The sequence below is a fragment of the Rana temporaria genome, chromosome 2 (assembly GCF_905171775.1).
Source record: "Rana temporaria chromosome 2, aRanTem1.1, whole genome shotgun sequence".
Taxonomy (NCBI): domain Eukaryota; kingdom Metazoa; phylum Chordata; class Amphibia; order Anura; family Ranidae; genus Rana; species Rana temporaria.
This window is the reverse complement of record NC_053490.1, coordinates 113,281,406-113,302,915: the sequence shown is the minus strand read 5'-3', so window position 1 is coordinate 113,302,915 and position 21,510 is coordinate 113,281,406. Positions and strand designations below refer to the sequence as shown.

Below are 21,510 nucleotides of genomic sequence, written 5' to 3'. Positions count from 1 at the left end.
GGAGGAGCTTCAAAATGATCTCAAGGCATTTAGGACGACAGTCTCCAAACAAATCATTGGTAACACAATACGCTGCCATAGATTGAAATCATGCAGCACTCGCAAGGTCCCCCTGCTCAAGAAGGCACATATACAGGCCCGTCTGCAGTTTGCCAATAAACATCTAAATGATTCAGAGAAGGATTGGGAGAAAGTGCTGTGGTCAGATGAGACCACAATTAAGCTGTTTGGCATTTACTTGACTCGCCGTGTTTGGAGGAAGAAAAATCCTGACTATGAAACTAAGGACACCATCCCTACAGTCAAGCATTGAGGTGGAAACATTATGCTTTGGGGCTGTTCCTCTGCTAAAGGTACAGACCGTCTTTACCGCATTGAGGTTCCCATAGATGGGGCCATGTATTGTAAAATCTTGGATGAGAACCTTCTTTCCTCAACCAGAACACTGAAGATTGGTCATGAATTGGTCTTCCAGCATGACAATGACCCATAACATAACACCAAGGCAACAAAGGAGTAGCTCAAGAAGAAGCATTTACTATCATGGTCATGGAGTGGCCTACCCAGTCTCCAGACCTTAATCCTATAAACAATTAATGGAGGGGGATGAAGCTTCAAGTTGCCAAGCGACAGCCATGAAATTTAGAATTTAGAGAAGATCTCTAGAAGAGTAGATCAAAATCCATCCTGAGATGTGTGCAAAACCTGGTAACCAACTACAAGAAACCTCTTACCTCTTTGCTTGCCAACAAGGGTTTCTCCACAAAGTACTAAGTCATGTTTTGCTTGGGGATCAAATACTTATTTTACTCACTGAACATCAACTCAATTTATCACATTTGTATTGTGTGTTTTTTCTGGATTTTTGGTTGATATTCTGTCTCTATCATTTAAAATCCACCTATGATAAAAATTAAAGACCCTTCATTGCTTTGTAAGTGGGCAAACGTACAAAATCTGCAGGATATAAAAAAATTACTTTTCCCACTGTAAATACATTTTTGGTGGTTGGTTCCCTTAACCACTTGCCGAATGCCCGCCGTTGTTTGACTGCGGCAGAATGGCTCCCCTGCGTGAATCGACGTAGCTGTACGGCAGGCACTTTAAGGAGAATAGGGGCGCATGCGCGCCCGCCATGTCACTTTCGAGCCACGATGTCCCCTGGGCAACCGCAATCGCTCCTGACAGAGCCAGAATGAGGATTTGTGTGTGTAAACACACAAACCCCCGTTCTGTCAGGGGTGAGGAGACAGATTTGTTGCTCCTAATGCTTAGGAACAACGATCGGTCTTCTTCCCCAGTCAGTCCTATCACATTTAACCCCTTGATTTGCCCCCTATTGTTAACCCCTTCCCTACCAGTGACATTTATAAAGTATTCAGTGGCTATTTTTATCGGCCTAAACCGATGAAGCCTACACACAACCATTTTTAACGACCAATTTAAAAAATGGGTTTTTTTTCGTCATGAAAAACGGTCGTGTGTACGCGGCATAAGTGTTTTAGAAAAATGATTAGCCTTAGATCAGTAAAGTGTTAGTGAGTATTGATAATTTTAGTCATGTTAGGAAACATTTACAATAAGCATTCAGGATGCTCCAAATAAAGACACATCCATACAAAACTAACCATATCCTATAACAGTAGTGAGAATAAGCCCTAAAATGCTTAATAAAGAGAATATTTTTCTTGTTTAAATAAATGTATGCTTTATGGTTTTGCATTACAAGTTATGTGGAAATTCCATTACTGTGTTATAGGAATTAAGACAACCCTAGTTCTAGCATGCCATACTCTAATGAACAAAGTAAACATGAGAGGGAATTTTTAGGGAAAACTAAGATCATCACTGTTATGGCTGCCACTGTCTTTGTAACTGCTTATTCTCACTACTGGGGAAGTTGTGTGGCTACTGACATTTGCAGGTCAAACCCTCCAGTGATGTCAGCTCTGTACAATTTCCCCACTCGTGTGTCTCTGTCTATCTGAGGTGGATAGGACAGTTGGGAAGTTAAAGCTTTGTTTTTTTTTCTATCTGTGTGCCTGTTGGGAAGATTCCACCTCACTTCCTAGTCCTACCCTAGTGACCACATCAAAAGATCTTGACAACTGTCCTGGATTTGCTGGAACTATCCTGCTTTTTAGGCAGTTGTCCCGTGAAGGCTGAGGCCCCGTACACACGACCAGTTTCCTCGGCAGAATTCAGCTTCCGACCGAGTTTCTGGCTGAATTCTGCCGAGAAACCCGGCCGTGTGTACACTTTCGGCCGAGGAAGCCGACGAGGACCTCGGCGAGGAAATAGAGAACATGTTCTCTATTTCCTCGTTGTTCTATGGGAGAACTCGGCCCGCCGAGCTCCTCGGCGGCTTCAGGGCTGAACTGGCCGAGGAACTCGATGTGTTTGGCACGTCGAGTTCCTCGGCCGTGTGTACGGGGCCTGAGTCCCATGCCTGGCTTGCAGGCATGGGAAGTAGGCTTTTCCTTTCCTATGAGTGAATGAATAATTGATGGCAGCAGGACAGTGCTGCCCAAATTCCACCCACTAGTGTGACATCATTCACTCATTCAATGCTTGTAAAGAGGTAGGGCCCTTTCACACCAGCGGACGAACGGTCCGCTTTTCATAAGTCGTTTACGGACTTTTACAATGGTTCCCTATGGGATCACGGGCGTTAGTGGATGGAGCATCCGCTAACGTCCGTAATCACCCGCCTCCGTCAGGATCCGGTTTTTCAGACGGAAGAAAACCCTATTTTTCTTCCGTCTGACGGATCGGATCGGATGAATACGGACAGACGGTCCGTATTTATCCGATTCCCCATAGGGGAGAGCGGAGGAGAGACAGGGCGGTCTCTGCACAGTGTGCGGGGACCGCCCTGTCAGCCGACAGCTCAGTGGGGATTAACGGAGGAATCTCCGCTGAGCCAAACGGGCTAACGGAGCGGATCAATACGGATCCGCTCCGTGTGAAAGAGCCTGTAGAGGTCTATCCAATGCTGAGTTTTACAAGACATCATAATATCAAAGCTGGCTCAGTTTACAACTTACAACAGTGAACTGCTGTTTTATTAGGTGCAGGATGTGAAAGGGGAATTTGGGAGGGGGTGCTCTGCTCCAGGTACTATTCTTGAAGGGTGCAGCAGCACTGCGGCAGAGGTGAGCAGCAGTATTGGGGTGCATAGCAAAGGTGAACAGAGGGGTGTTTGGGGTGCAAAGGTTAGCAGATAAGGACATTTGGAGTGAGAAGGTGAGCAGGGAGTGGGGTTTAGGGTGCAAAGGTAAGCATAGAGGGTGATTTGGAAAAAAGGTTTGGCGCAGAGAGGGTTGGGATGCAGAGGTCAGTTTTGGTGGACATTGTAAGCAACTCTGCTGCATTGGTGGTCAGTGTAAATGTCACAGTTACATTGGTGGTCAGTGTAAATGTTTTGTTGGTGGTCAATGCAAATCTTCCCACTGGTGGTCAGTGTGGATTCCCCCTTACATTGGTGTTCAGTGTAAATGTCTCTATTACATTTATGGCAGTATAAATATCTGGATTACAAATTATGTAAATGTAAACATCTGTTTTGTTGGTGGTCAGTGTAATTGCCCCCTTACATTGGTGGTCAATGTAAATTCCTCCTTACAGTGGTGGCCAGTACAAATCCCCCTTACACTTTAGAATTTAGAACTTGCTTTAAAATTGGACTGATGGACGCCTGACCGATGGGTCAAAACCGATGGTTAGTACGCAAAAGCATCAGTTCCAAACCCGGGCATGCTTAGAATCAAGTCGACGCATGCTTGGAAGCATTGAACTTCATTTTTCTCTGCATGTCGTTGTGTTTTACGTCACTGCGTTGGACTCGATCGGTTTTTGAACTGATGGTGTGTAGGTTAACCGATGAAACTGAACTTCAGTCTGTTTTCATCAGTTTGGACTGATCGTGTGTACAGGGCCTAAGTCCCCCCTTACATTGGTGGTCAGTGTAAATCCCCCTTACATTGGTGGCCAGTGTAAATCCCCCCTTACATTGGTGGTCAGTGTAAGTCCCCCCCTTACATTGGTGGTCAGTGTAAATCCCCCACCTCCTTACATTGGTGGTCAGTGTAAAGCCCCCCTTTACATAGGTGGTCAGTGTAAATGTCTCCATTACATTGGTGGTAGTATAAATATCTCTGCAGGCAGCACAGTGGCTAAGTAGTTAGCACGTCAGCACTTCCAACTGGCAGCACTGTGGGTTAGGGACCTTAGATTGTACAAGTAGACTTTTTTACTCTTCGATTTTGAACACTTGAATGCTAAGTACATTATTTATGTATCTGACAAATTCTAATAAGGTTCTTTGTTAAAAAAAAAAAATTACTGTGGAAATTGTTGGTGCTATATAAATACCTGAAATAAATAAATAAACTACATTTGTGGTCAGAGAAAATTGTAAATGTAAATGGTAAATGTAAATCCCCCTTACATTAATGGTCAGTGTAAATTCCCCCTTGTATTGGTGTTGAGTATAAACCTCACCCCCCCCCTCCATTACATTGGTGGTAAGTTTAAATTCCCCCTTACTTTGGTGGTCAGTGTAAATTTCCCATTACATTGGTGGTCAGCATAGCATCCTCGATTATATACTTCAAAATATTCCAAGCTTTGTGCAATGTCATTCAGAATACACCACGGTGATCTTTGAACTAGCTATATTACACTGGTATTTGCCGCCTCCAAAACCTTCAGACAATCAGCAGCCACAACAGGTGTTGCAGTATGCGTCAGAAAGGTCAGTGTCAAGTGGTGCTTTTTAAGGCTTCATTTTCACTGACGTTTTTACAGCCACTTTTCTGAGCGTTTTTTACAGCTTAAAAACGCCTGTCCATGTTATTCTATGGCATCATGCCCACATAGGCGCTTTTGAGCTGCAAATGGCATAGGCGTTTTTGAGCTGTAAAAAAAACGCAGGACCAGGGCGTTCTGAAGCTCCAGAGTAGAGCTGTAAAAACGCCAGACGTTAAAAAACGCTCAAAAACGCGCGAAAACGCTCAAAAACGCTACAAAATAAACATGGACAGGCGTTTTTAAGCTGTAAAAAAGGCTAACACAAGTGGCTGTAAAAACGCCAGTGGAAATGAAGCCTTAATGTTTCATTCCAAATGTGTTTGCAGTGCAATTGTTGTTCATTATTCTCTGCAACAGCTGTTGGGTTGCTGCACTTTAAATAGACTGTACAGAATAAAAGTTGTAGCTAGCTTCAACCCTTTTGCTGCCAGCGACATGCAGTATGTAATACATAAGCAGCATTGATGAATTTTATACACACTCCCGGGTGCAGTTCATGTAAATAACACAGGCTGAATATCGGCTTTCAGAGGAAAAAGACCTGGCAGGCTACCCCCCGGCCAATCCACCACCATAGAGGGGAGGCAGACCAGCAATTGTCCATTTGTCCACTTGTCAGACTTGTCTTGAAATAAGGCAATGGAGCAAGATCTGTGTTCCATTAGCTTTAGTGGAGTACAGGGCAGACATCAGCGGTCTAATAGTCTCATTAAAGAGAACCAATCACTATAAATATTGCCTTGTTTCCACTGCACGGAACGGTTCGGGTCAGTAAGAATGGAGCGGTTTAGAATGGACCGGTCTATTCTCATGAGCGTTTCCACTGCAAATCGGACCGTCGGGGACCATTCAGGATTTAGAAAAAATGCCTAGCACATCCACCAATCAGTGGAATGTATTGCATCTCCTCCCCTAATGGAACCGTTCCATTTCCTATGGCCCCACATCTGAAGCAGGACCCAGAATGGTCCGGTACGGTTCGGTTTAATGGCACACTTTCGTAGTGGAAACACCCAAAATAGCGTACCGAACCGAACCGTACCGAACCGATCCGCTCAGTGGAAACGAGGCATATGTTATCACAATTGGGGCTATTGGTGCCCTATGTCGTAGCAAAAAAATGAAAGTGGTTCTAAAGCCAGAACAACTTTTACCTTAAAGTGGAGTTCCACCCAAAAATAGAACTTCTGCTTTAAGTACTGGTGACCAGGGCTACTGTTAGAAATCACGGGGCCCCGTACAGACTACCTGGCAGGGCCCCCCAATATATCAAAACCATATTTTCACTTAAAATACCCTAAAATCATTGTTTTGCATTTGTTTTTTTACATAAAAAAAAAAATATGTTCACAGTGACGAGGGACCAGAAGCGGGCAGAACAGGAAGGGGAATCAGTTACAGGAACGATGCCCTGTGTCTCTCCCTGCAGCAGCTGAAAGCCGGCAGGAGGGGGAGAAACTGTCTTTCAGCTGCTAAAGAGAACCGCACAGGGCATCCTTCTGTAACCACCCCTCTGCCAAACCGCACTAATTCCCCCTGCTGTTTGGGCCCCCCTGTGTGCCCAGGCCCCCTACAGGAGGGCTGGTGGTCCCCCCCTATCAGCGGCCCTGCTGGTGACCACCTGGCATGCCACATTTGGCATGTTATTTTTTTGGGGGGGAAGTGGGTACCCAGTTTTGACAGACACCCAGCTTCCACTTCCTCCCCTGGTGCTGCGGCGCTGGAAGGAAGTTCACGTCAAAGGTCCCAGAAGATTGCCCGGACATTCACAATGCGCAGCCAGACGCCCACAGTTACAATGCCGGCACCGCAGAGAGGAGCGAGGCTTTGTGCGCCCGCATCATTGGATCGTGGGACAGGTGAGTGTCTGTTTATTAAAAGTCTGACTTTTAAATGGGTGAAACTCCGCTTTAATGTATTTCCAGCATTAAAGTGGAGATCCACCCAAAAGTCATTTTTTGGAGGGGGTACCTAGTTTTAACAGGTACCCGCTCCCACTGCGATCCAAGCGGAAGTTCTCCTCTCACCCTCCCTCAATGCAGTCTTCTGGGACACGTCACAGGTCCCAGGGGACTGGCAGACCATACGGCAGGTGCAACACAACTCACGCATACACAGTCCGCACCCGGCTGTGAAGCCGCAAGCTATCACAGCCAGGTGCCCATAATAGAAATGCCAGTGCTGGGGAGAGAAGAGGGAGAGAAGCGACAATTTGAGTGACCACATTGCTGAAGTATGTATTTATCAAAAGTCAGTAGCTACACTTTTTGTAGCTGCTGACTTCTAATAAAGACAAAAACAACTGGAGCTCTGCTGTAAAGGGGTTATAAAGGTCAACATCCTATGCATTAAGGTGAAAAAGCATCTGACTTTTACTGGCCCCCCGGTTTACTTACCTGTGCCCTCGAAAGTCCCATGTCGAGAACGCGCTTGATCTTAGCCCAGTCTTCTCCGCTCTTCATTGGATAGATTGATAGCAGCCATTGGTTCGTGCTGCTGTCAATCAACTCCAATGTCACAAGGGCCAGGGGCAGGGCCAAGTCCTGTAGTCGGGTGGCTATGGATGCCGACTACAGGACTTGGCAGCTCGCCCGCAAGGTAACCCCCTTGGGAGAGCGCTTCCCAGAGGGGGTTATCAGAAGCGGAGAGGAGCTGAGACAGCCGCCGAGGGACCCCAGAAGATGAGGATCAGGGCCACTCTGTGCAAACCGAGCTGCACAGTGGAGGTAAGTATGACATGTTTGTTATTTAAAAAAAAAAATGTAAGCTTTAGTACCACTTTAAGGTAAAAACTTTCCGCTAATTGTTCTGGCTGCCCAGAAGAGGAGGTAAGGGACTGCTCTATGCAATGGCTTTGCACAAAACCGGTAAGTATAACATAGTTTTTTTTTTTTTTTAATTACCTTTAATATCACTTTAAGTGAATAAAAAAAGGTACATAAGCAAATGTACATGTAAGGGGTAGGGTGGTGGTTGTGTGTCACGTCCTCCAGGTTTCCCTCCTCGTTGGGCGCCAGGCATGGGTTGCATGGGAGAGCTACCCCTGGGTGGGTTATTTTTTGCTACGCTAGGCACCTTTAGACAGGGTCACTTTACAACAAACATCAGGAACCTTTGCTTTGTACCATCTTCATCAATGCCCTGGGATAAGGCTGAGGCTGCTGTGGGGGATTACTTGATGTTAAAGCAGACCTCTACTATTAGAGATGAATATACACCATGTACACTTGCACTGCAATTGCTCTCCAGGTAACTCTCAGTTCCCCGTGACAATGTGCACCGTCTCTGTAATCTGCATTTAGGAGGGACACACAGCCGTCCACATTCACCGTTTTCCACTACTAATCCCCTTGTAGAAAAAAAATGTGACCAGATGTCTATCATATAATGCCTCCATCCCGATATATAACATACACACAAACAATATTAGCCCATGGGACTTTAAATGAGACATGATACAAAAGTCATAAAATATAAATTTATTGTACAAGGATTTGACACATAAATGTTTAAAGTACACATAAAAAATGTTTGGCATATTAAAGCGGAGGTTCATCCTAATTTTGAAGTCAACGTTAATCACACAGGCTTAGTGTCTGTATTTAAAGTTCGCTGTCCAAAAATGTTTAAATCAATTCCATACCTTGTTTGGCTTTGATGAACCAGGCACTTCCTGGTTGAGCTCCCGCGGGAGTGGGCGTGTCGCTTTAGCTGCGATCGCCCCAGTGATTCCTGGGATTAGTTTGCAATGTCTCCTGGGAGCACAGCTTGACGCTGCCCAGGAGACGATTCTCTAGCTAACAAGAGCTATCGCGTGATTTGACACGTCTCCATCACCGTATCCCGGAAGTATTTGCTTGTGGGCTTCACAGTGCGCACAAGCAAGATGGATATATACAGGACAATTTTTTTTTAAAGTCATTCTTTATGGCCGAATCGCGATACTTATGGCTACAAAACTAAGACAGGTGAGTCCAATCCTAAGTGTATTAAGAGCGGTAGATGCAAAAAAAAAAAACGTTTCCCGCGGAACCCCCGCTTTAAGCCAATTGGTTACATGTAACAATATATAATGTACCTCAAGCTGGTATATTCTCAAATACATGCTTTACATAATCAAGATGATTGCAATATAGGAGAGGACTGCATCTTGTAACTCTGGTAACACATTTCGTGAATACTTTCACTTCTTCAGGAGCAGATGCCTCCAACAACAGAACTCTATGGGGTTGATTTACTAAAGACCATTCTACTCTTTGTGAAATCTGATCAGGGTCGTGGTTGAGTTCCTGCACCTTCTTTTCTGAGAAAAAAAGCTCTGCCTATAGGTAAGCCTATAATAAGGCTTACCTATAGGTACTGTAAATATCTTGAAAATATGTGCCATTTAGGAGATATTTACTGTAGATGCCGCTAGTGATGCGCACAGGAGTGATGTCATCGTGGCTCTGGCCACTCACACAGCCGCAGTCCGTGAACCCAAAAGATAGACCGGGTGATGATGAAAGCGTCTTCAGCAGTGACAGCGTGTCACTGGGGGGTATAGTTCTAAGGTAAGTTTCACATAATGTGCTAGTATGCGATGCCTACACCTAAGTAACTATTTCAACCTGGGGGGTGCCTGCATATGAAAACATTAATTGCACTACAAACTGGACAAAATTGAAGTGGTGGTTGGCCCAGCTGGCACCCTGACGCCCAACATCTTACAATCTGAAAATCAAAGGCATAGGGAGTTAATTCCTGGTAATTCCAGTCACTGTTTGGCAGCGCCCACTGTATTTTAACAGATTGTAGAGCTATTAGTGTAGAGCTAGCTTTAGAAATACTGGGCCAGATTCACAGAAAAAGTACGCCGGAGTATCTGCTGATACTCCGGCGTACTTTCAAATTTCCCACGTCATATCTTTTTTGTAATTCACAAACAAAGATACGACGGCTTTTGGCTAAGATCCGACAGGCGTACGGCTTCGTACGCCTTCGGATCGTAGGTGTAGGTCGCTGGGTGGAGGTCGCGTCATTTTCCAGCATCGGGTATGCAAATTAGCTGTTTATGGCGATCCACGAAGGTACGTGCGTTCGTCGCATTCTCTTACGTCATCGCTAGTCGGTTTTTCCTGTTGCAATCTTAAGCCTGCTATTTCATGGCTTAGATATAGACCAGCCATGTTAAAGTATGGCCGTCGTTCCCACGTCGAATTTCAAATTTTTTGCGTAAGACGTCCGGGAATACAAAAGTACGTTACGCACGTCGCCGTTCAAAAGCACGTCGGGGCGCCGTAATTTTGCGCAAAGCGCGGCGGAAAATTTCCTAACGGAGCATGCGCAGAACGTTCGTCGCGGGACGCGCCTAATTTAAATGGTACACGCCCCATTTGAATTAGGCGGGCTTGGGCCGGACGGCTTTGCGCTACGCCGCAAGTTTACAGGCAAGTGCTTTGTGAATCAAGCACTTACGCCGAAAACTTGCGGCGGTGTAACGTAAAGGGGATACGTAAATATTCGTGAATCTGGCCCCATATTTTCAAGAACAGAAAAATGGTCATTCTAAACCTCTACTTTGTATGTTCCTTCCACTAAAGATAGGATGTCAGTGATGAAAACGGCAATGCCTTCTTTCTGTGCTGTGGATTCACAGGGATCAATATTTCACAGAGAGAAAAGGTATTTATTGTTGTATTGATTGATTGAGGCTGAAAATAGGATGTCACACTCCTTCCTTCATCCTCCTTTCTCTCATACTGAGAAAATTGTTCCCACAGGATGTCCGTAACAGTTTCAATGTGTACCAGGAGACTGCTATGACTTCTCTAGAAGCCTCACACTTTCTCGCCATGTGTCACTACTTTTCTCTTGCTCTGACCTTCCCAATCATTCCCTCCAGGCTTTGCCATAGTACATGTCTGTCTGTCTTTCCTTATTTGACCTGCCAATTAGGAAGCATATAACCTCTTCTATAACCCAGCCAAGGGTGGGTCAGTAACTCCATTAGATAGTAACCAACATTATTTACAACACATGCTTCAAACAACAGACCATGTTGTCATTGAATATTTATGTCCACAAAGGTATCACGTGGTGGGAATTCCAAATTTTACTCAGAAACATATTTACTTAAAGTGTCAAAATGTAAAATCATATATTAATTTCCACATTATATTTCAATTATTTCTAGATTAGTCCTATTTATTTATTTATTACAGATTACAGATTTATTTTACTTATATAGTGCTGTCAATTTATGCAGTGCTTCACATATAGAAAATATTGGGACTGCTGCCTTTAACCACTTAAGACCCGGACCATTAGGCAGGTTTAGGACCTTGCCCCTTTTTGCGATTCGGCACTGCGTCACTTTAACTGACAATTGCACGGCCGTGGGACGTGGTTCCCAAACTAAATTGGCGTCCTTTTTTCCCCACAAATAGAGCTTTCTTTTGGTAGTATTTGATCACATCAGCGTTTTTTTTTTTTTGCGCTATAAACAAAAATAGAGCGACAATTTAGAAAAAAAATCAATATGTTTTAGGGCTGTTACTGATCAAAATTTTTCTGTTCAATCAATCATTTTTTTTTAATCGATTAATCGACTAATTTCGATTAATTATAACGCACATAAAGATCCAACTACTTTTAGCTGATCTCCTTGCAGGCTGATTCCCAGTGCAGCTACTAACTACTGGAAAAATGGATAGGATGCAAAAAACACACAAAGGCAGCGCTCAATGGGAATAGCATTAAAACTTTTATAGTCTTCAAGTAGGTAACCAAATAAATATTGCACTGGAGATAAAATCGATGTAGCTACATAAACTGTAAAAATGGTGCGAGTAATACCAAACGGTACCAAAAGCAGTCATAAAAACATGTAGCTAAGTATGATACTGGTATAAAAATGTGTACAACAATACCACTGCTGAATCCAGATGAGGAGAGGTTAACATCAGTCCGTCGGCATGTAGATGTCCCATGAAGGGAACTATCAAAACTCCCAGTGGATGGTTGTAGAATCCCAGGTTGCTAGAGGGAAGTGATAGAGGGAAGTGTATGCAGATATGAAGGCACAGCAAAGGAGCCCTTCGGATGGACATGGCAAGCCCCGCCGGTGTCCGTGACGTTACTGGATCTCCGACGGAACTCCCTGAAGGCCCAGAAGCCAGCGGAGAGGTGAGTACCAATCAAAAGAATTTTAATCGATCAAAAAGATTTTGATCGATCAAAAAAATTAAAGATTAATCGATTAATTAAAAGTTAATTTGCACAGCCCTAATATTTTTTACTTTTTGCTATAATAAATATCCCCAAAAAAGATATAAATAAAACGTTTTTTTTTTCCTCAGTTTAGGCCGATATGTATTCTACTACCTATTTTTGGTAAAAAAAATCGCAATAAGCATTTATCGATTGGCTTGCACAAAATTTATAGCGTTTACAAAATAGGGGATAGTTTTATGGCATTTTCATTAATAATTTTTTTCTTTACTAGTAATGGCGGCGATCAGCAATTTTTTTCGTGACTGCGACATTATGGCGGACACATCGGACACTTTTGGCACATTTTTGGGACCATTGTCATTTTTACAGCGAAAAGTGCTATAAAAATGCACTGTTTACTGTGAAAATGACAATGGCAGTGAAGGGGTTAACCACTAGGGGGCGCTAAGGGGTTAAGTGTGCCCTAAGGGAGTGATTCTTACTGTAGGGGGGCTTGACTGTAGGTGTGATGTCACTGACCGTCGTTCCCTAAATCAGGGAACAGACAATCATTGTCACTGCCACACAGAAGTACGGGGAAGGTGTGTTTACACTCACCTCTCCCCGTTTTTCAGCTCCTGTGACCGATCGCGGGACACCGGCCATGATTGGGTCCCGCGGGCGCGGTCACGGATTTAGACAGGCACCAATTAACCTACCAGTATGTCTTTGGAGAGTGAGAGGAAGCCGGAGTACCTGGATTTTAATCTGAATGTTCATACAGTTTGTAAATTTACTTTGTGAAGATCGCCAAACATTTACTTTTGACAGTAGCGGGGAAAGGGTTGGGGGGGGTTGGGGGGTTTACACTCGCTCCCAGCTGCTACAATGGGGATTGTGCATAAATCTGACAATCCAACTGTTGTCTGTTAGATGGATCTCTTCCACACACCCTGGCAACACTGTCCCCCAGCAACATCCCCTCCCCTCCATGCATGCTCCCCCATCATGTTTCCTGGACTCCTGCCTATTGGTACCAGGTTGGCAGGTTGGGTATCTATTTACTCAGAGCAGCCTCATCTGTAATATTCTGTAAAACATTGGGGAATATAGTGCATTTGTGTCTTAAAATTACTTTTACTGTACTTTTTACTGAAATATTGTGCTTATAAACTGTTGTGCTAATATGTGACATAAAAACCTGGAGCTACCACTAGTGTATTAATATATAATGTTATGGGGGGTTTAGGTGATCTTCAGGCCTAAATATTTTTTAAACACGTGTGCAAAAAATGCGACAAAGGCACTGTCAAAGAAAGTGTTATAGAATAATAGGCTCACATTTTTTCTGGCTATAATAAAAAAAATATATATTAACCACTTCCAGTCTGGGCCAATTCTGACATTCCTCTCTTACATGTAGAAAACGTGATTTTTTTGCTAGTACTAGTGCTAGAAAACCACTCGAATATCGATATTTGCGCAGTGTTTTTTTAAATGCAGAAGCTTTGTAAAGAGTACACTTTTATGATTTTTAATGCACAAAAGCACAATATAATACCCACTTTGTTTGGTAAAATATAAAGTGTAGCACTACCCCGGAAGGAGCTGCTGGTTTGTTTTGGGTCTACGCTCTGGCTATCAACCCCTAAAACTGGCTCGAACCCTCCCTTGGCACAACTGGTATCAGTGGGAATTGTAAATCCCAATAGCTATTGGGGAGCACAATTTTGGATCACACTACAGTAAATTATGTAAACAAATGGTTACCTTGAGTTGTATTGATCCCGCGTAGGATGACAGATGGACTGCACACAAATTCAGCTTAACCAATGTGACTCTTTACTTAGTAAAACAGTAGGGGGCTTCTTGCAGAGCCCTGCAAGAATCAGAATTAGTGGTAACAGATGAATACAAATAAAATTATAATAACTATGAAGACCTGTGTGAGTACACAGCAAAGGGATACCCTCACTGCAGCACCTCCTTGCCAAGCCTCACCCAACTCTCCCATATAACAGTACTGTACAGTCTAATAGAACCAATTACCCAGTTAAAGGGTATGTAGATAAATATCAACGGTTTACTATACCTAACAGGCAGTCTTTAGATAATATACTTCACTAATATGGTTTGGTGGGCCAGACCAAACCTCAATACAAATTATCTCAACAGTTAGTGCACTTCCGTGTTGGCATGTGTTGGCGTGCAACAAAAGTAATTTGTAATCCGAAAAGGGAATAAGTAAAATGGCGAAAGATGCCCGAACAGTCAAATCACAGTGGTGAGTTTAAACGATCCACCCTCCTGCAATGCAGTTAGTATGCTTGGGCAGATAACCGTCTCACCCAATCAGATCAGGCCTTGTCCTTCCGGAACACTCTGTCTGCGAACTCCAACACACCTTCCTTCAGGATGTCAGTCTCCGGTTCTCCCACAGGTCACCGTTGTACTGGGACACTGTCAGTGATCCTCTCTCTGTCTCTGGATGGCAATCCGCCCGTACGTGGATAGGCCTCAAACTCTGGCCTAGATTTCCGGAAAGACACCTCACACTGGTGTCCTCCTGGGTTGAAGAGGCGGTCCAGAGAGAGAGAGTGCCAAACACGTCCTCTTCTTTAAATTACCTCCCCCAGCAGGCTGTGCGGGGAGCAAAACATTCTGGGTAACAGCCAGGTAAAGAAAAAACCTAAACAGGACAAAATTTTCATTGCTTCTATCACAGAGTGGGAGGAACAACATCAGTTCCTTTCTCTGTGTGACCGGAGCTGGTTCCCCTGATCGTCAGGAGAACCCAGTAAAGGCATCAGCGGGGGGAACTCTTTCTGGCATCTTTAAAAGTAGTCCAGCAGCTCTTTAGCTGCTCGAATTACTTTTACCAGCTTCTGAATCATCGGCAGGAAACACTGATTCCTCGGTCATTGCTGAAGCTGTAGAGATGACTGAAATATCACCCTTTCTATCCAGCAAAGTACCGATACATTGCTGGACAGGAAGCAAATAGCACTGTTTTTTCAGTTTTGGACAGAATGGAGAGGGATTAGCACACTTGCCAGGTTTATTTGCTGGCTGTGCCCCCATTAAGCAGATTTGCTATTTGTCCTGTTTACCATTATCAGTGAAAGTAAAAGAAAATCCCAAATTTTGGGTTGTCCCCAGAAAAGTATTAACTTCTTGCCGACTAGCCAACGTAGCTATATGTCATCTCGCTGAGCAGCCAATAGGGGCGCGATCGCCGCCGGGCACACGCGATCACTCGTTAGTGTTTCTTCCTACCATTAGCCCTGCATTGTTTGCAGTCGCCTAAAAGTACTTATAAAAAAAAGTTTTGGGGATTTTTGTTTAGAGCCCATTCACACAGGGGCAACATGACTTCTAGCACGACTTTGGGAGGCAACTTGGACACGACTTGAGTATGAATCATCAGGCAACTTACAAGGCAACTTCACGTTGCCTCCAGGACAGTACAAGGCAACTTCAAGTCGCCTCCAGGACAGGAGGCTTTCCAGTGGCCAATCTAACAACAATCAGCTCTGTGGGAGGAAGGGGGAGGGAGAGGTTTGCCTGAGAAATGTGAGTTCTCTTCCTGTATTGTTGCTTCAGTTAAGACAGTGATCCGACTTCAGAGGCGACTTCCATTGAAATCAATGGGTAAGTTGCCTAGAAGTCGGATTGAAGTAGTACAGGAACCTTTTCTGAAGTCGGAGCGACTTCAGTAGTGTACATTAAGACGGCTCCCATTCACTTTCATTTATTTTCTCGACCGCGCGACTTGGGGCAACTTGGGGCGACTTGAAGTCGGATCCCAGGTCGCCCCAGTGTGAACCGGCTCTTAGGAATTATTTTTTAACTACTTAACTAAATTCATAAAAAGGCAATACTTTTCCAATGTTTACTGGAATTGATTATAGTGGTCTAAAATATTAGACACATAGAGGGACACCCAACAAGCACCCCAACAACAAAATTATAAACAAATCGGGCTGCCTACAATTAGAAGAGGTTATGTGACTGTTTATTTGTGTATTTGTGGCCCTTGCCTCCAGTGTTCTGGGCAAAAAGTAAAATAAACATATTTTTTTTAATTCAAACTGTGTAAGTACTGGAATTCTACTTTGTATCAGCCAATTGTAGTCCCCATATACTAGAACTCAGACTGGGAGAGGAAGAAGCAGTACAAACAGCCAATCAGTTCACTGTACTATATCTTTGGAGAAGTTGAGTTGTCATCCTTAGAGAAGAAGTGTCAGCACTACAGAACACCTCCCCAATGCCCCATCCTCATAAGGGGGAGGTGATCTGAACTTCACAGAATTCATTAGTGCACAGGACACATACAATTACTGGATTTCTTGCAGGATCAACAGGCCTTTTTTGTACTTATCAAACAGACATAACAAAGCTCTTTCAATTTATAGATGAGTGGTCCTGGGTATGGAACCACGTGCTGAAGCTTTTTGGCGGATTAATGTTTTGCCTATGAAGATATCATCTGTGTGTGTCTTTTCTTTTGGAATATATGGAGCAAAACGCTTTGCTTTATGGTCTAGTATTTTGGGATCTGTATCCTAACTTGAATTTTTTTGTCTTAGACTGAAAAAGTTGTTGATCAAGACCTTATGTTTTTGGACTAAGACATCAAGCACTTTGCTGTAATCCTATATTCCTTATTGGATTGTGCTATGCTACCTATATGACTGAAAATGATTTAACTTTCAAGAAATAATTAAGAACTGCAAAACAAATTGTCTAAATATCTGATGATTTTCATCATTAACCTCTAGTCCGACTGAAGCACAGCAATCAGAAACACAAATATCCTGTCTTTATGTAATACTAGCCCTAAGGACAATGGTCAACTGTTTAATGACTTAAACAAGCCTTTTCCCACAACTCAAAAAGGAATTTGTCATGGTTTATTATAACACAGACTGAACAAGCTGTATATTGGTGTTCTGTTTAGTAGGTTTGTGAATTACTGTGAACTAATAATAAAACATCCATAAATGAAAAGTCACACTCTAACAAAATAATCTGATATCTCTGTCTCAATGCCAAACTGAATAAAAGAGCTCAGAGGTCCTAGCCTATTGGTCAGGTGATCCATGATGTCAGTAATCTTCTAAATAATAAACTGAAATGTAAGCTCTTTGTATGCATCCAGAACTGGGTAGTAATGGCTGTTCCAGAATACAATTTATACCATGTGAATTTACATGGCCCTTAGGCCTGTTGAATCGACTGTATTATCATGAATCATAGTGAAATATTCTCTCCAATTTACTTAAAGTGATTATAAAGGAAATAACAAATGGAAAAAAAAAACATGTCGATACTTACTGAACCTATAGTTCTACATTAAACCTGACCTCCATGCGGACCTCCTCTTCTTGGGTCTCCCACCGGCGCTCCTTGTCATTCCTCTCTGTCCAGTTCCCCCATGAGGAGCTTGTTTGTGCTCCCTTTCCAAGCTCCACATCTGTGTCAATTGACGCAGACAGTGGGACTCAGCCCCGCCCCACTCCCTTGTCACTGACTTTGATGACAGCAGCAGGAGCCTATGGCTCCCGGTGTCCCAGCCAAGCCAGTGAGACCTGATATTGAGGGGAGAGAAGAGCTGCAGACGTGCACAGTGCTGGATCAAATGAGGGCTGATGCCGCGTACACACGATAATTTTCCGGCAAGAAAAAAAAAAAAGTTTTTCGGCATGTAGAAAAAAATATGTTTTTCCAACTTCATCATTAAAACGACATTGCCCACACACCATCGTTTTGAAAAAAATGCTCTAGCAAAGCGCGGTGACGTACAACACATACGACGGCACTATAAAGGGGAAGTTCCTTGCGGATGACGCCACCCTTGGGGCTGCTTTAGCTGATTCCTTGTTAGTAAATGACGATTCACGCTTTTCTGTCTGTTACAGCGTGATGAATGTGCTTACTCCATTATGAACGGTAGTTTTACCAGAACGAGCGCTCCTGTCTCATAACTTGCTTCTGAGCATGCGCAGGTTTTTAACATCGTTTTAGCCCACACACGATCATTTTTTACAACCCGAAAAACGACATAGTTTAAAACGTCATTAAAAAATGCAGCATCTTCGAAAAAAAATGTTGTCGTTTTTCAGAACCCGAAAAATTATGTGAAGCCCACACACGATCATTTTAACCTCCCTGGCGGTATGATTCTGTCTGGAATTACATACCAAAAGCGGCACAATTATTTTGCATGGAAATTCTGCGTTTTATACTGTAGGCCTGCAATTCTTAGGAATAACTCACTTAAATCTGACCAAACAAGAGTCTAATAGGCATCCCGGGTATGATAAAGTTTGAAACACAAAATCATAAAATTATAATATAATAAATAACTATAAATAATTATAACAAATGATAATGTAATTATAATAAAAATTATTCAATAATGTAATCAAATCAAAATCACTGAAATTTGCTCAGTTGCAGAATTGTCGCTGTCATTATTTTTTATTTTTTTATGACGGATTCCCCACAAATCGCTATCGCTCAATTCTGCAAGTGATTATAATTTATTATCGCTGTTTTCTAGCTGCTCTAAAATCACTTTTGACATAAAGGGACACTTTTGGTTGCTATGGACAATCTACAGTTTGCAGGCACAAAAAAAATGTTTTTATTATATAAAACTACATGCAGGACACAGGGCAGACCACTAGGGACAAGGGGGGTGTGTATTTTTTACATACAGTACTGTAATCTATAAGATTACAGTATACTGTATGTAATGTGTTTGTTTACTTTTTTGAATTTGCCGCCGGTCTCCGCCCCCGTGCGTCATAACGTCGCAGGGAACCAAGATCTGCGGCACGCGGGCACTGTGTGAATCGAATGGAGGACGCCGCTCGCTCACACAGCGGGGATGCATCGCTGGATCCGGGGACAAGGTAAGTACAGTAACCCTGCCTGGAAAAGGTAAGCCAGCATGCGCTGCAGGCTCTGCACATCTACCCCGAGCGTGACTCGGGGTTACCGATAATTGCATTGAAAAACAACCCCGAGTCACGCTCGGGAATACCGCTAAGGGGGTTAAATTACATTTTTTTTAAAACAACGTTTTTTTCATGCCGAAAAATGATCGTGTGTACGCGGCATTAGGCAAGGAATGCATTAAGATAAAAAAATATTTAGGCTTTAGAACCACTTTAAAGCTGAACTGCTGGCTTAAACAAAAATACCCTTGCGGTGAGGTCCCCTGCACTGCATGGGTAAATGCTTATTTTTACTTTGGCAGAGGAAGAAGCTATATTACTTGCATGTTCTTGCAGGCCCCAGTGTTGCTTTCTCCTCTGCGCCATCACAAACAATACAGGGCTATTAACTCTGTATTGTATGTAGAGGGACTGACCATACAACTTTAACCATGAGCAGCTTAGAGAGGGGGCTGGACCAGTCACACGGACAGATGCAGCCAACTAAAGCATTAAATTAATATTTCTCCTTATTCTGGAACCCCTAAACACAACAATCTATGGAGAAGGGGGCACTGCATGGGCATTTCTTTGTTCCAGCATGGATTTTTGCTTTAAAAACACTACCAATAGGGTGAAGGAACCGCCGCTCCAGATAATGTACCTCAGTGGTGAGTAAAATAGCCCAAAATCCAGTGGGTGCAGGCAATGCACAGAGCATAAATGGGAGAAAATAAATTTTGGACAGCCGCACTCCAATAAAAGGTAAAAAGGTGGTAAGTCAAGCATTGGTTATCAATGTGAAACTAGTTAGCTCTATTACCCCACTGTTTGCTGTTTTTTTCTTGCTTTTATAGTATTTTTTACCAGAATAAAAGGCACCACCTTTTTACCTTTTATTGGAGTGCGGCTGTCCAAAATGTCTTTTCTCCCATTTACTACCAATAGGGTCCTTTCACAAGGGATGTCCATCTGTCTATTTTTGGTCATTTGACATGAATCATAATGAACAGCAATACATACCAATGGGTGGAAAGGTTTAAGGAGACTTGTGTCTGCCTACATCAGCCCACTTCTAAGTCTTTTCAGGTTCAACAAGTTTACGTTCAGGTCTGTGTTTTACAAACTGGACCAGAAGTGGGGGGATATAGGCATATGCCAGTCCGCTTACGTCCGCCTACTCATTGGTATAACATGGGCCTGTTTTTCCAAGGTGAAAATTTCGAAATGGACACAAATGTGACATCCATACCATTCTGATCCGACTCAGTGGGCGATCATTCTAGGATTCCCCGCTGAGACAGAACAAACACTGCCTGTGTGAAAGGTGCCTTAGTCTAAAAAGGCAAAATAAACAGTGAAGGTAGCAGTGTTTCTTTTTACTGTAAAATGTACTCGTCTGTTCACATATTTATAACATAATTCTATACCAGGAAGCTAAACATGCACAAGTATGAGAGACGATGTGTCTGAGCTGAAGTCGAATCACATGTCTGATACTAATACTGATAAGAAGCCTAACATAGACTAAGGAATGTACTAATGTACACTCGATTCAGTACCTTTAATCACAAGTTTAACCACAAGCTTAAAGCCGACTATATAATGTTCATATGTTGGCTGATTTCTGCTGGCTTTGCCAATATTGGGCCCCGTCGACATTATTCTGTTCAACAAATGTTGATTGTCCAACGTGTATGGCCAACTTAGCTCTGTAGTCAGCCTGTACAGCATCGGCCATCTGCAAATTTGGAAGAGGCAGGAACAAATGAACTGCTTTCATCTCTTTGCCGTAGGTAATCTCATGGGTCTATCTATTGTTTGTCTGCTCTTATTTTCATATTTTGCCTTTTTTCTTTCATTATATTTATTATATGATTTAGAAAACAAAGATTTAATATTGACATTGTGCCATTTTTTTCACTGGAAATATTTGTTCTGATAGCACTGCCTATTATAAAGCTGCTCTAAAGCTGGCCCATTCTCTACTTATTTTTGCCATATTCCAACAAAACAAAGGGAAATAATCTAATAAGGGCCAAATTGTTTTTCAAATATATATTTCATCACTTAGTAAAAATACTTTCCCCTGTTTTTTCACAGAACAAATCAGCAAGGAGTATGTGAAGCTGGAGAGGCAACATTTTCCTTCAGTGGTACAACTTTTACTTTATTAATATTCGTAATTTACCATCATTTACCATTATTCATAATTTACCATCATTTACCATTATTCATCAACACTCCACATTTATAGCACAACTCTCCATGTTAATTTTTTATAAACTGGATGATAAGAAAGCAAGATATGATGAAGAATGGTGAACAATGTATCGAAGGGAAAGCAGTTATTTCACTATGCTTCGTAAATAGGTCCCTAAGAAGCAGCACATATATTTGAGTCGTTGATAGTCATGGGCGACAGAAGACTTACAGAAAAAAGAGTTCTTGAAATGGGTACTTTAGTGAAAATTTAAGAATACAGAGGATCTACTGTCTAGCACAGCATGAAGGGAAAACCTAGAGGCATTTTCCTTGACATGTGTGACCCACTCCC

At 42.8% G+C, this 21,510-nt stretch overlaps 1 protein-coding gene across 1 annotated transcript in view; it reads left to right on the top strand.

Annotated features, from left to right (window-relative positions):
* HDAC7 (histone deacetylase 7) overlaps positions 1–21,510 on the top strand; it is a 459,678-nt gene that overhangs the window by 98,732 nt on the left and 339,436 nt on the right. Inside the window, exon 2 of the mRNA XM_040340777.1 lies at positions 21,057–21,109. The gene's annotated coding sequence lies outside the window, so the exon portion shown is untranslated. The remainder of the gene's footprint in view (positions 1–21,056; positions 21,110–21,510) is intronic.